The sequence below is a fragment of the Bidens hawaiensis genome, unplaced genomic scaffold (assembly GCF_021521415.1).
Source record: "Bidens hawaiensis isolate Kalapana, Puna unplaced genomic scaffold, B.hawaiensis_p1.1 tig00014982_1, whole genome shotgun sequence".
Classification (NCBI taxonomy): Eukaryota; Viridiplantae; Streptophyta; class Magnoliopsida; order Asterales; family Asteraceae; genus Bidens; species Bidens hawaiensis.
In genome coordinates this window covers 197,407-213,910 of record NW_027492331.1, presented here as the reverse complement: position 1 = coordinate 213,910, position 16,504 = coordinate 197,407, and positions in this window count along the sequence as shown.

Sequence of the window (16,504 nt, the reverse complement as noted above, 5' to 3'; positions counted from 1 at the left end):
TGCAATCCATACCTCTCACAATATACACTCCTCTCGGCTGATTTCTGAATCTAGCAGAAGGTGTGCTAGTACATCTACTAAAGCTCACACTCACAATTATCTATCATTATCATAGGCATGTACAAAAATCAATACCTACCATGAACAAGAGTTCATTACACAATAAAGGACTTTATGGGTTTTAGGCTTCGGTTAAGGAATGAAAATTTGGAAAATTGGCTAAAAGGTAGTTATTGTCGGGCTTTTATTACTAGAAACAAACAAAACTAACATAAGTTGTGGATCAAGATCTATTATCCTCACACAAATTTCTTTTTATACTTTCGTTTTTTTAAGTAGTTTTTCTTGGCCAATTATGATTTACATGCTATAATTGCAAATGGTAACACATATATAACACACACACAGACACACACAAACACACACACACACATATATATATATATGTATGTATTTAACAGGTTAACATAATAGGTTTAGTGGCTATTAAATTGGGTTTAACAAACAAAAGGGTGTAAGGCTCAGATGGGCTAAGTAAGGAATTATATCAAAGGAATGGTAATCAAATAGATAAGCTGAAACACAGGTTATAATCTTATTGCCTTTATTACTTTGCGTAATAATTGTAATGGTTTAGTCAATGCATAACATGTCAGGGGTAACTCTAAGCACATATAATTGAATAATATGTGTGATCAAACTGTTTTTACTTGATTCCAAAACCTGAAGGTTATGCTAAAAGTCGGTACCTGTGACACCCTGCATTTTTCATGTTATCTCCGTTTATTCAGTGTTGACACACACATGCATGTCACGTGATCACATACGCGAGTCTGTTCATAAAGTTGGTGGTTTAACAAAAATATCATATTATTAAAAATAATTATAAGATACATTTATATGAAGTACGCACTATGTGTTTATATGTTATACCGTGTGTTGTAATATGTTGCCTTGCCTGCCTACACATGATATTATTACATATTATAGTACATGTCTACATGTTATTTATGTTATATTATAAGTATGCAAAAAATAACATAAGTGTTTAAAGAAAAGTTATTAACATAAATCATTTATTGAAATATTAATGGCAAGACTATGATACATTAAGGTCGCACTTAACACAAATCGGTTACTAAACCCTTGGCTATCTCTCCTTTCCATTTCCATTCTCTTTTGGCCAAAACACAAACATACACCCACACACATACTTGGATTCTATTTTTACCTCATGAACACACACATACACATATTGCTTGGTGGATCAAGAACAATACTAGCTAACGTAAATTTGTTGGTTTCTTCACACATATCAAGTAAGTAAATGTGATTATGAGTTATCTTTCTTGTTTTTACAAATAGGTTATGGGAAACCTAGAATCCATATCTTCATAAAAATTGTTATAATGGTTAATTGGTTTGTGTGATCGATTAGGAACCCTAAATGTTGAATAGAGCGCGTTATTGCAAGTTTTGTTGATAACAGTTTGTTGTTAGATTCGGATGTGCTTTTTGTTGAGGCCATAAATTGTTAATAACAAAAATTATTTTATCTATTCTTGATCCTATGATGTATACCTTGAGTCTAGTTTCAAGATAGGTAAATTATGTGATGTTTGGATGAGTTTTGAATAATTTTTATGATTTTACAGAAACATGTGTCAAGGCTGTTATGGGGATTGATTCACTGACCTTGAATCCTGACATCATAACTTTTTCTTGACAAGTCCAAATGGGTTGGTTTCATTCTAGAACTTCATATTTTGAGTTAGGATTCTAACATAATTCGCTTTGCTTGATTCGGTTGAATATTGAATTTTAACCAAATCAAAACTTTATGTTGCGCATTGAAATAGCTGCATGTACCCTTCTGTGTTAGATGAATTTTTATGAGTTTTGTGTTTATTAGAAAATTATAAAAAAAATTCTTTTAGAAATCTAAGACATGCAGTTCTCTAGTGGTCAAATTTTCTTAACAATATTATAGATTGGCTAGCTGATAATACACGTCTTTGCATGTCAAAATCTGCATTATAAATCATATTCCAAGTTACGTTAGATGATGGTATGTTTGATCTGTTTGTCTCTACTTGGCTTATGGTTGATGTTGAAACTTCATTTACACTTTTGACATTAATGTAATCATGAGCGAGTCCTCAGGCCAACTTGGAGAAACCTTAGGTCAAAGGTCATAAAAGTCAAACTGTTTGTCAACGGACAACAAAGTCAAAGCTTTCGGTAAAAGGTCAACACAAGTCAAACTTTTGTTAAAGTCGAAATAGGGTAGTACAAATTTGGGGATTTGTTTAAGTATATAAAAAATATTTATATGTAATTATGCGATCAAGTAATGTCAATTATATTAATGATTTAAAATAACCAGTTGTATTTACAAAGGTTGGGTTTTAAACAAGTTAGTTAAAGAATGAAGTAAAAAAATGAAAAGCGAGCCAAAGAATAAGAATTATTTAAATATGTCAGTTTCGGTTTGTCCTTCTATAAACGAAAATGTTCAAAATGATTATTTATATCTTAGTTAATTTTTATCAATTTTAAAATTGAATATAAGAAATAATAAAATGGTGGTGGTGGGACTCGAACCCAAGTCTGAGACAGGTACGATTCAACCATATAAGTTCTTACCAAGTGGACTAGTTTTCGATTTTGTTATAACTTGGTTTTGGAAATAATACATATATGAAAACCCCCAAATCTGAACCCTAGAATTGAAAACCACTAAGGGTATGTTTGCTTAGCTCTGAATGAGCCTCTTAATGGTTCAGGTTTGACCCGGTCAGACTTAAGAGTGTTAGTTTTGATAAAAGACCATGTCTTAATGGCTGAATGGGCCTCTTACCCGTTCAGTTAAAATACATCGCTGAACGGAAATAAGACCCTGTTACCCTTCCCTTGTCTTCCTCATTCATGCTATCCCTGATAGTCTCATACCATCGTTAGCCAAAATCGTCGTCCCATCAACACGCCTACCACCTACCACCGGTCACACCGTCCCACCCACCACTGCAGCAAAACCTTTGCAACCGTTGGTAACCACCGTGCACAACCAAACAACCTATTTGTTGTAATTGATGGTAGGGGCAACCACCGGTGCACCACCTTCGCAAGCGTCGGTAACCACCATCCCTATTTGTTTTGATTTCATAGATTTGAAATCCGATTATTATGATAAATGTTTTAGGTCTTAATTGTGTACATGTATGTTAAAGTTAGGTGTTAGAATTGTCGATTTGAATTAGGTTTATATAGTAGGTTCAGAAATTAGATCGAAAACATTTGTTTGATTGTATGCTTCCCTAAACTCATAGAGAAGCTAGGGTTTAGTTTAGGTTGGTTACAAAATTCGTTTGGATATGTCTTGAATAATAGCTTGAAGTGTTTGAAGATGATATTGAGTACCTGATGCATACCCTTCAACTTGTTAATTGAGTTACAGTATGAAATTGTTGCATGTTTGCATATGTTGTTCTACTAATTTGTTTGTTTGTTAATCTAACTTTTAATTCTTTTGCCTTTATAAATCATTAGGATATATGAACCATAGACACAGGAAACGCTACGCCACCCACGATCCGCGTACCAGATCATTTTGTACCGGATGCGGTACAAAAGATTTTTGCCCAGAACTTTGAATTACAAGATTTGAGTGACTAACTAATGAAAAACCATGAGTGAATCTATAACTGAAAGAAAAGTCTTATTCCATTATTGCAGACCTTGTTGATTTTGTTTCGTTTTCTTTGTATGTAATGCAAGTTTGTTGTTGCAATTATACGATGAAATATTGCAGCTTTGTTTGGTAAACATTAGTGTAAAAACCCCACCCTTACTACTTATATGGTACAAATTCATCTTCTAATAATGCTTTTAGACATATTAAACATGGATATGTTGGCACCAAGTTTTAACAACCACTAATTTTGAATTCTTTGTTTGTATATTTTATCTTCTCTATTAATGACACCATGATATAAGGGGGTTCCAAGTAGTCTAGGATTGGAGATTACCCTATGCGATCGGCCGCATGGGGTTCTTGGCTTCTCTTGGCTTTTGGTTGCTTTAATCTTGTTCCAATCCTTGATTCTGATTGCTTAGTAGGTTCGTTATTGATCACGGCTATTGTTATAGTTTAGTTTGATCGATAACATCCTATTAATTGATTAAGGATCTTGTGGTTATCAAGGTTAGGGTTGTTTCTTGTTCTTGATCGATCGTTGGGTTGATTGTTCTTTGATCTTTGGGCAGATCTGGATTAGGGTTTCATTGGCCTTTTGGTTCCTTGGATTGGTCGGCTGGGTTTCTTGGATCTTGATCTTGGTTCTTGATCTTGATCTTGGTTTCTTGGAAATTGGCCGATCCCTGATCTTGATCTTGTTCTTGGCTGATTTGTTTTTGATCTTGTCCTTGATCTTGATCTTGTTCTTGGCGGATCTTGTTCTTGGCTGATTTGGTTTTATTTTGATCGAGATATTGATCTTGATTTGGTTTGATCTTGGCCGATTTGTGTTTCCTTGTTTATTGATCTTGATCTTGGTATTGATTTTGGGGTATCTTGGCTGGTTTTTATTGGATTTGCATGGAGCATAAGGGTGGTAATGGTTTTGTTGATCATGTTATACATGGGTTTCCAGCTAATCGGGTAACGAACATTGATGGGGCTCTCCCTCGTAGGGGGGTTCTGAAAACTGGTTCTTCGGGAAACCCTAATGTTACGGGTTCGTTTGTTTCGTTTGCTGCAAACACTACATTCACTGCTCCTTTAATTGATGTTATCCACAATGATGGTGGTTGTTCAGCCGTGGGGAACAAAGTTAGTGGTTGTTCGAGCGATAACAAGGGTATTGGATCAGTTTCGCTAAATAGTCAACAAAATAAAGGTTTTTCAGCCTTTGTCTCGAACGAAACAAGGTGGTTGGATCTGAATATTCTAATATTCAGAAGGATGTAGGGAAGGAAAAACATATGGAAAATTCAAAGCCTTCCTACATGAGTGTTGTTCAACTTGAAAACAAAACATCGAAGGCAACATTAAGAAAAGTAAATGTGGAGTCAACAATGGAAGGAGTTGATGTGGTTATCCCGGTTGAATCTGTCAAGAAAGTTAACGAAAGGTTTAATAATACTTTGTTTGGCTATTTTTTGGGGAACAGGCTTCCTTTTCCGGTTGTTGAGGATTTTGCTAAGAAAAATTGGAACAAATATGGGCTTACGAGACTAATGATGAATGCGAAAGGGTTTTTCTTTTTCAAGTTCCATACGGAAGCTGGGATGATGAAGTTGATTGAAGATGGTCCTTGGATGATTAGAAATGTCCCCATTATTCTCCAAATTTGGACTATGGAGTCAGATTTGGAGAAGGAGGATGTACGGTCTGTTCCGGTTTGGGTCAAATTACTGAACATTCCCCTGGGTGCTTTTACTGAGGAGGGTCTAAGTATGCTCGCGTCAAGAATTGGGGATCCGATAAGTATGGATTCTTATACGGCTAATATGTGTAAGGAATCGTGGGGAAGAAGTAGTTTTGCTAGAGTCCAGGTTGAGCTCCATGCAAATCAGGAGATTAAAAGGAAGCTTGTTGTTGCTGTTCCGGATACGTGGGGGGAGACAAATAAGATCTCGGAGATTAAAATTGAATATGATTGGGAGCCACCCAGATGTTCTTTATGTGAGGTGTTTGGCCATTCGAACACTCAATGCCCGAAACAAGTTCACGATAAAAAGTTAAATGAAGAACAAAAGAAAGTCACTAATGATGATGGTTTCCAGAGGGTGAAGGGAAAGAAAAAAGTTAATACGCAAATCAAGAAACATAATCTTGTCTACCGACCGGTGGTTAAACCTGCTGTGCCTATAAATAAACCATCCGCTCAAGGACAAGACAATAATTATTATGTGGGTAATCCTACAACTTCTATGGCTGAGGGGGTCCAGTTAAAGGAGAAGTATACTGTCCAAACCAGTAACAGGTTTGGTAAGTTGGCGGACGATTCGGAAAGTGATGAAGATGATGATGATGTGGAGGAGCTGTTTACGGATGTGGCTAAAGCTATGAAAGCGGATATTGGTTCTGAGGGTGCAAGCACACCCGGTGAATTGGGTGTTTAATGGGTACCATCGCCACTTGGAATATAAGAGGGTTGAACCGCCCTCTTAAACAAAAAGAGGTTCGTAAGGTAATACAAGATAATAATATTCAGGTATGTGCTATTCTTGAGTCTCACGTCAAATTAAACGCGGTTTTTGATGTTTGTAAGAAGATTTGTAAAAATTGGGATTGGACCAGCAATGGTAGTGTTTGTGATAAAGGTACTCGGATTATTGTGGGGTGGAATACGGATTTGGTTGATCTTATGGTTATTGATTATTCGAACCAGGTTCTTCACGTTCAGTTAAAGTTCAAGCTTGATAGCAAGGTGATGTATGGTTCTTTCGTGTATGCTGAGAATTGTTATTTGAAAAGAAGGGAGTTATGGCGAAATCTTCTTGTTCATAAACAATTCACTCATGGTAAACCTTGGGCTTTACTGGGAGATTTTAATTGTGCTCTTAATTTGGAAGACAGCTTGCATGGTTCTTCCAAAATCTCCACTGGAATGATTGATTTTCGTGATTGTGTTAAGAACATTGAAGTTGAGGATATTAATGGGGTCGGGCTCCAGTACACTTGGAGCAATAAACCGAAAACGGGTATGGGTCTTTTCAAAAAGCTTGATAGGGTGATGGGAAACTCTAAATTCATGGAGATTTTTAATGATTCTTCGGCGGTGTTCCTTCCGTACCGGATTTCAGACCATTCTCCATGTCTATTGAAATCCCCCTCGCTTAGTAAAGGTAAGCCTAAACCGTTTAAATTCCCTAATTTCTTGATTGGAAAACCGGGTTATAATGATATTATTGCTAACGGCTGGAATATTGAGGTTAACGGTTATCACATGTTTCGCGTGGTAAAGAAGCTCCAAAACTTAAAACATCCTATCCGTTCCTTGCTGCACCGGCAAGGCAATCTCCATAAGAAAGTTAGTGATCTTAGAACCCTTCTGGATTCTTGTCAAACCCGTCTTGACATTGACCCTACTAGTTTGGAGTTGATTCGGGAGCAGAGTAGTTATCTTAAGGCTTATCATGAGGCGGCTAAAGATGAGGAAGATTTCCTTAAACAGAAGGCTAAAGTCGATTGGTTAAAGCTTGGTGACTCTAACACTGCATACTTTCACAATTCTTTGAAAATGCGAAACCATAGGAGTCGCATTGATATTATAAGTGATGCTCAGGGCCGTTTATTTGAGGGGTTGGATGTTCCTTCGGTGTTTGTTAATCATTTTATGAACATCTTTGGTTCTGATTTGCAACCATTGAGAAAACCGGATAATCAGATTTTTACTACTAAGCTCTCGGCCTCTCAGGCGGAGTTTATGGTTAGACCTATCTCCGATTTGGAAATCAAGGATGCGTTTTTCTCTATTGGGAATTCCAAAGCGCCGGGTCCTGATGGTTTTTCATCGGCCTTCTTCAAGAGTTCTTGGGATATTGTTGGGAAAGATGTTTGTTTGGCGGTTCATGAATTTTTCAACAGAGGAAGTCTCCTTAAACAGGTAAACCACACTATTATTGCTCTGATTCCTAAAGTGACCAATATTGTGACTCCTAATGATTTTCGTCCCATCTCGTGCTGCAACACTTTATATAAATGCATTACCAAGATTATCTCGGTTCGTATGATGAAGGGGTTGGAGTCGTTAATTGATATCAATCAGTCTGCGTTTGTGCCTGGGCGTAGGATTTCTGATAATATCCTTTTGACCCAAGAGTTAATGCATAATTACCACACTAATACTGGTCCGCCTAGATGTGCTTTTAAAGTTGATATCCAAAAAGCGTATGATACGGTCAGTTGGGACTTCATTCGTGATATTCTTTTTGGGTATGGTTTCCACGATAAGATGATTCATTGGATAATGGAGTGCATAACCACTTCTTCTTTTTCGATAGCCGTTAATGGGAATTTACACGGGTTCTTTAGTGGTAAAAGAGGTCTGAGACAGGGTGATCCGATGTCCCCTTATATTTTCACGCTGATTATGCAAGCTCTCACGTTAATTGTGCATCGAAAGGTTCGTATTGAAGGCTCGTTCCGTTTTCATCGTTGTTGTGAAAAATTAAATATTATCAATATTTGCTTTGCGGATGATTTGTTCCTGTTTGCTCGAGGTGAGGTGAATTCTGCCAAAACTATTATGGGGGCTCTGAATGATTTCAAAGATATGTCCGGGCTTACTCCGAGTGTTCCGAAAAGTACCGCGTTTTTTTGCAATGTCCCGGACCGTGTTAAAAGTGGTATTTTGAATATTATGCCCTTCGTTGAAGGAAGGCTCCCGGTTAAATACTTGGGGGTTCCTCTTATTTCCACAAGGTTAAATTACCGGGATTGTAAGAGGTTGCTGGATTGTATGGATAGTCGGATTGGAGATTGGAAGAATAAAACTTTATCTTTTGCGGGTAAAATGCAGCTGGTCAGGTCTGTTCTTTCGTCTTTATATATTTATTGGTCTGCTGTGTTTTCTCTCCCTTCTAGACTTATTGCTGATCTTGAGAAACGGATTAAAAACTTCCTTTGGGATTATGGTCAAAGTAAGGGAAGGCATAAAGTCTCTTGGGATATTGTGTGTCGGCCGAAATGTGAAGGTGGTTTGGGTATCCGGCGTATCCGGGATGTCAATAACTCTCTTCTGGTTTATCATATTTGGAGCTTAATCAATGTGCGTAACTCGTTGTGGGTTAATTGGATTTATGAGTATAAAATGAAGGGCCGAAATTTTTGGAGCTTGCAGATTCCTAACTCGTGTACGTGGGGGTGGAGGAAAATCCTTCAGTTTCGTCCGCATATTAGACAATTTATATGGCATGAAATTGGTAATGGGAGATCTACTTCAGTTTGGTATGATAAATGGGATGATCATTGTCCTTTAATTGATTATATTAACCCAAGAGCTATTCATCGGGCTGGCTTGTCTTTAGAGACCTGTGTCAGTGATGTTGTTCTTCATAATAACTGGGGTTGGCCGCCTGATTGGATTTTGAGGTATCCAATTCTTTCGAACTTAAAAGAAGTTAGCATTTGTCCGGATAAGAGGGACAAGATCGTGGTTTTGGATGAGAATGGGACTTCAATGAATTTCTCGACTTCTGGAATATGGCATCTTATTCGGAGACCGGCTGATAAGGTGTCTTGGGTGCATGTTGTTTGGTTCTCTCAATGTGTTCCAAAACACTCCTTTATGTTGTGGATTGTGCTTCATGATAGGTTGAGCACACAGAATCGTATTATGGGGTGGAAAATTGGTGGGTATCCAAATCATAACTTGTATTGCTGCCTTCTTTGTAATGGAGAGCCGGATTCTCGTAATCATCTCTTCTTTGAGTGTAAGTTCTCTTCTGAGGTTTGGAGTATTGTAAAAATGAAAGGGAAGTTTCAGGGGTGTAGGAATGGTTGGGCGAATATTCTTCAATATGTGTCTCATTTTGGAATGTCCAACTCTATTGAAAATGTTGTTAATCGGCTGCTATTTGGGGCTTCGGTTTACGTTATTTGGAAGGAGCGAAACAACCGGCTGTTCAAGAACTCTTTGAAGACTCCTAAGATTGTTGCGGACGAAATCATTAGGGGTACGCGCCTAAAGCTTATGACTCTAAAGTTCAAGAATTCTGAACGGGTTAATCGGGTTCTCGAGGATTGGCACTTTCCGCGGGGAGTTTCCCACCAAATTGATGATAATGGTTGATTTGTTTTTGTTTTGTTTATTTACTTGGTTCTTGTGTAAGCTTTAGCTGTGTTTACCAGTGTTTGGTGGTTTTGGTTTTGTTTACTCTTGTATGGCATGTCATACATGAGAACTAATATGGCACTCTGTCATATTACTTGTAATTTTTGGTTGTGTGGAATGCATTTTACCGGGTGAATCCCTTTACCCAAAAAAATATTTTATCTTCTCTGATCATTTATTTTGTTGTAGGTACTTTGGTTATGGTGAATTAAGGACTGGATTTTCAGTCTTTTAAGTTTGAAATAGAGAAGTTATTTGTGGATATGCTTTAGATTTTGTTCGGATAGGATGTTTAGTCTTGGTTGTATTTATGTGGATTGAGCTTGTTGCCAAAAAGTTGTGGCTTGTTTGGTTGTAAGTTTGTTTTTGTTTTGTTTTGGTGTAATATGGATTTGGTTTGTTATATTGAATGTTTGTTTATAGATATATATATTTTGGTTGGTTATAATGAAAGTTTGTTTAAAGATATATATTTTGGTTGGTTATAATGAAAGTTTTGTCATTCGGTACAATTATCAAGAGCTCTGATTAAACAAATACATATCAATAAGCACGAAATAGTTCAAAGGGGTAAAATAGTCATTCTGCAAGGTCATTCAGAGATCCAACCAAACAACACTTATTGATTCAGCACTTACTAACTCAGAGTCTCTTAATCATTCAGGCCTCTTACTGGTTCAGCACTTAATGGCCCAGCACTTGCCAAACAGCCCCTAAATTGGATGGGCAAACACCTCTGTCAATTTAAAGTGACAGGGGGGGTTTGTTCCTAGATAAAAAAACGAATCAAAAGCATATTATAAATTACCCGAGGAATGAACAAGTTGAAGGAGAAAGAGATCGACCTGACTTTGGTTCACAAGAGGCTTGAATCACCAAATCAGAGAGAATAATGCCCACAATTGATTTTGAAATAAAGTTTGGAATGATTTGGCAATGATTGGAGTGAGTTCATATAGGAGAATTAGTTTAAAGATAGGGTGGTCAATTTGATTCACGAGTAAAACCGAGCCTTAAGCTTGAAATAATGACAACTGGGGAGTTATTGACCGAAATTAATGAGTATTATGATAGGGTGTAATGAATATAACTTCCAGAGAATAAATAACATTGATATAATGGCCAAATTGATCTTCACGATACTAGTTTTGTGTCACATGTCACATCGCGTAAAGGCTAAGGCCTTCACGTATCACGGCCCAATTAAGTCATAGTTTTTCTCAATTTCGGTCACGTGTCGCGAAGGATTCAGATATAACCCGTCATGTGTCGCGACCCAACTTAGATCAAGGGTAAACCTTAAGATCTTGGCGTGTCGTGGATGTCTAATGGGAAATCCTTCTCGTGTCGTAACATGATTGGAAATTTAGTAAGTTTGGATTTTGTCAGAAATAGACGCTAGACTTACTTTAACATTGATTTAAGCATGAACTACCAAAATAACGATTATATGCTAGTGCATAATGTCTAATGCTAGGATCTTATATTTCAAATTTTATAATAGGCTTAAATGTTAAATTAACGTATATGTTGGTATCCAACGTATATGTACTTATACGGAGGATATGTCATATCCACCGGATAAGTCTTATCTACTGGATATGATATGCTTATAAATACGATGCATATCCTTTCATTCTAGTAGTTGTTGATTCATGTACTATTCTTAATCTGCCATATCTTTTGTATTGTTGAAGCTTAAACTGAAATATAAAGTATAGTTGAAAGTGAAATCATATTGTGTTTTTTATCTCACAATGTTTTCCGCACATTGTGTTATATAGTAGATTGGTTACTCAGTGTTTCAATTCGTACACGTCTAAGGACTTCCAAGTGATATTAGAGCTTATGCTCTTATCTACTCAAAAGATCACAAGATTGAATATTTGTGCTAAAATATCCTTCATTTCTACTTAATTTCTCAATTCAACAACTTCTCACCGTCAAAAATATCTACTTTTCACTTATCATGGACGCTTATTGTTTGTGATCAATCCTTCCAAAATTCAGCTCAAAACTATATAATTTGCATCTTCAAAATTACAAAAACATGATGATCAGTTACTGTAGCAGATAAATTACTCTTAGCGTATAAGACTTATACATATGGATAAGTACATATTTGCCACATAAGTAGTTATCCTTTGACCAATATATCCATTTGACCAAGATATCCGTTGATCAAGTTAACTGTTTGACCAATACATATCCATTTTTTAACCAACATATCCGGGCAGTGAGATGGGGATTGCCAATAAGGCACCTAAACTTCTCAGAATGGAAGATTATCCCAAATGGGCTGATAAGTTTGAGACTCACATGCAAGTTGGAAGCTATGACACTGGGTTGGCTGTAGAAGAGGAATATGGCATTCCCATGAATTAAAACAGGACAAATTATCGTCTGTCACAAGTTGATGAGGCTGATAAAGATTTGTACAATAGAGAGAAAAAGATGTTGAATCTATTTCAACAATCTATGAAAGCTGAAATATTCCAAATGCTTCAACATAATGGTCTTGTTATTCTATTTGGAGAGCACTGTTGAACAAGGATAGATATAATCCCGACATGAGAAAGTCCAAGATGGTGTTATGGAAGAAAGAATTCGATATTTTTACGTTGGTCAAAGGTGAATCATTTTCTCAGCTGGTTGAATGATGTTGTCATCTGGTGAATGAGATGAAAAAGGATGGGAATTGATAAACCTGATTATGAATACACTGATAAGTTAGCTGATGCGTTGCCTGAAGAACGGGAGACTTTCTTTATGATTCAACAATCAAATCCCATATTGCTAATGCACGTCTCACTCTTGCTAGCTTTATTGAAAAGCTAGAGGCACAAGAATTAGAGCTGAGAAATAAACAAAAAATGAAGAGTTCTGCTGTTATTCAAGATATTGGACTATACTATACAAATTCTACTTCTAGTCAACGATTCAAACAGCTTTCTTCACTGATGGAAATGAATTTATTGGAAACTCAATTGGTGGATCTCAAGTTACTCTAACTACACAATATTCAAGTAGTTATTATGGAACTTTGCTCACTGAACAAAACACTTTGCCCAATAACCAAAATACTGAGGTTATACACTGTAACATTGTTGTAAATCTCAAGAATTCAAATGGTTTATCTTCTCAAAATGTCAATGAACAAATGGCATTTCTTGGATCTGTCTTGGAGTCATATGAAAGTTTGGTTGCTGGACGTATTGGCAATTATAACATGACAAAAGAAGATTATGATCAAATAGATCCCGAGGAGATGGAAATGCTTTTCATTAAATGGTGCATTGCTAGTGTCATCCGAAGAGCGCAAAGATTCAAAGAAATTATTGGGAAAAATTGTCTTGATGGTACGTCTTCCAAGTTGGGTTTTGACAAATCCAAGGTGAGATGTTTTCGATGTAAGGGAAAAGGGCATTTCAAAAGGGAGTGTACAAACAAGGAAATTGGAGATAGTAATGCCAATCCATTTGGAAGATATTACAACCGACAAGCTATTTACCATCAAATTTCTCCTAACAAGTTATCTGATGTTGGAAAGAAACCAATGGAAGCGGAAGCATCGACCTCAAAAGCATATCATGCTGCTCAAGTGGATGAGGGATCTAATTGGAATAATTATGTATAACAAGCAAATGTTGCTGGGGTTTTTGAAGATGTTGATAAGGTTGCTGAGGTGGTAGCTGAGGAAAAGTTGGAAGATCCTATTCCCTCTGATTATTTTCAATCTATTTTTCCACCTGATATTATTTAGAGTTTTGCAGCTTGGTTTAACAGAGAAGAAGTACATCATGAGAAAATTGATTTTGAGAAGAGGATGAGGAACTGGATCAAGAACAAGAAGAGCAAGTAGAGCAAGCTCAAAATAGAGAAGAGGATCAAAGAGAAGAGAACTTCGAACATGTTGAAAAGAATGATCAACATGCGCTTATGGCAAATCAGGTATGTTCACAATCTAATGTGATTAAGTGTACATATTGTGATATAGATTGTGAAGAGTGTGAGGTTAAGGATAATGAAATCAAATTTCTTAAAAGCAACTTTGATAAAAGTGTTAAAGAAAGTAACAAGTTAAAAGAAGCTTTTGAAATATTACAAAAATGTGCGAAAAGTTTATGGAATAGAGCTCAACAAGATGAGAAAACCATTATAATGATGAAACATACTCTAGAAGATAAACATATTGCTATTAACAGGCACATTGATGAGAATGCCACTCTTAAGCAAGAGTTCCAATTTGTAAAGATTGAGACTGAAAGAGTTGGTCAAAAGCTTAAGAGTTATTCGGCCTCATCGTATGTTTTTGATCACATAATTCATTCAAAGAATAATGGGGATCAAGAACAAACTAGTTTAGGGTATCATTCAGTTTCGCCTCCGATTTGGAATTCATATATTCCAAAAGAACCGAAAGGCTTTCTTAAGGCGTTGATCTTGGAGATTAATTCTTCAAAGAGTGATTCCTAAACAGTTTTGCCTGATTCAATAGAGGTTGAATTTGAAAAATCTGTGAGTAGTTCTGAATGTGAAAGTGAAGTTTGTGTGCAAGTTGCTGAACAAGTGTTGAATGAGTCTGTGTCTGAGATTAAAACTGAGAACAAGAGGTTTGCTAAAAAAATCTTTTATAACAAGACACAAGTCAAACCGTTTAAAAATATTGTGTTTGTTAAAGATGGTACACTTGACTTTGAAAAGTGTGTTGTTTTTGGAAAGCAAATTAATGAAGAGTTTTTCAAGTAAAAATAACAATGTGATCGAGTTGAAATCGATCTTCCCCGGTTGAATTTGTAGAAGAGATGTGTCAATTGCATGAGATAGGACATTTTTTTAAGCTTGTCCTAATCGATTTCAGCACAATCATGTTCACAAGAAAGAGGTCAAAGTTTTTAAGAAAAATGTGAGCCAAACACCAACACAGATATATGTTGCAATCAAAATTCTTAAAAGAGAAGAAAATTTGGTTAAAAATGTTAAAAGTGTGTTTAAAATTGGAGAAAGTTCTTCGGTGAAAAAGGCCAAATTTTACATCAAGAAACATACTAAATGTCAAAATTTGGTTGCAAAAGTTAAAAGTAATGATTTAAAACCTAGTTTGTTGCCTAAAGTGTGTAAGAATTATAATTTTGAGGATTCTAATGATGTCAAGAATTCTGGTGTTGTTAAAGATTCTGAAGTTGTCTGTGAGAATCCTGATATTTTCGAAACATCTAGTTCTTATTCATCATTGAAGAGTGCATATGATGAATTATGTGAGGAAAAGTTGTATGAGAAATTCAAACAACCCAAGACCAAGAAGGCTTGGGTTTCCTTGATCACTAATTGGTTGCTTGATGTGTAGGGGCTTCCAAGATCCAATGATTCACGTTGGATAATGGATAGTGGAGCTTCTAGACATATGACTTGTACTCTTCATTTATTAAAATATGTTAAATCAATTAGAGGAGGCTATGTTGGATTTTCAATCAAGGAGGACAAATTATGGGAGAAGGAATATTGTAGAATAGCACAGTAATGTTCAATAAAGTCAACTATATCACCGAATTGGAGAACAACTTATTGAGTATTCACAAATCTGTGACAAGGGATTTTCCACGCACTTCACTAATCGAGAATGTATCATTTTGAAATCGGGATACAAAATACCGGATGAATGGATATTAATGAAAGCACCTCGTGAGAATGATTTGTATGTTATTAACATGAGTGTTTCTAGCACAATCACCAAGTCTGTTTAATGTTTCGTCTCCAAAGCATCAGAAAAGGAATCAAAATTATGGCACAAGATAATGGGTCACATTCATGTGAGAAAGAGAACTATTAGGTTGATAATCAACTTGTTGATGGGGTAAATGCGAAAGGATTTCACTTAAGTGATGATTGCTTGAGTTGCAAAACGAGGAAACAGAAAAAGAACTCTCATCCATTAAAAGCTTTTAGCTCAATCAACTTACAATTTGAGAGAGTCTACATGGATTTATTTGGACATGTGAATGTCAAAAGTATCACTGGCGAACTTATTGCTTAGTGGTCACTGATGATTATTCAAGATTCTCATGTGTGATGTTTTAAAATCAAAAGATGAAACGTTTGAGAATTTGATGATTCTGTTCAAGAAGTTGGAGAATTTGTACAAGTTGCCAATCCAAAGAATCAGAAGCGACAATGGATCCAAGCACAAGAATAATAAAATGCATAAATATTGCAATGAACATGGTATTCTTCATGAATTCAGTGCACCCTATACTCCACAACAAAATGGGGTTGTTGAAATGAAGAATAGAACCCTGACTGAAACTGCAAGAGCCATGCTTGCGGACTCAAAATTGCCTTTCAATTTTTTTGATTGAGGTTGTGGCTGCTGCATTTTATACTTTGAACCGTTTTCTTACTATGAAGAAGTTTGGAAAAACATGTTTTGAACTCTTGAATCGATGAACGCCAAATTTGAAGTGGCTCAAACCTTTTGGGTCACAATGTACGGTTCTGGATCCTAATGGCATATTTGGTGCAAAATCAGTGTTGGATTCTTTGTTGGTTATGCTAGTCCTTTGAGAAGAGTTTTTCTTCTAAGCATCAACCAAATCGTTCAAGTACAACATGTTGATTGTCAAAGATACAACTCACCTACTCAAAAGCCAGGAGATGCATGGTTA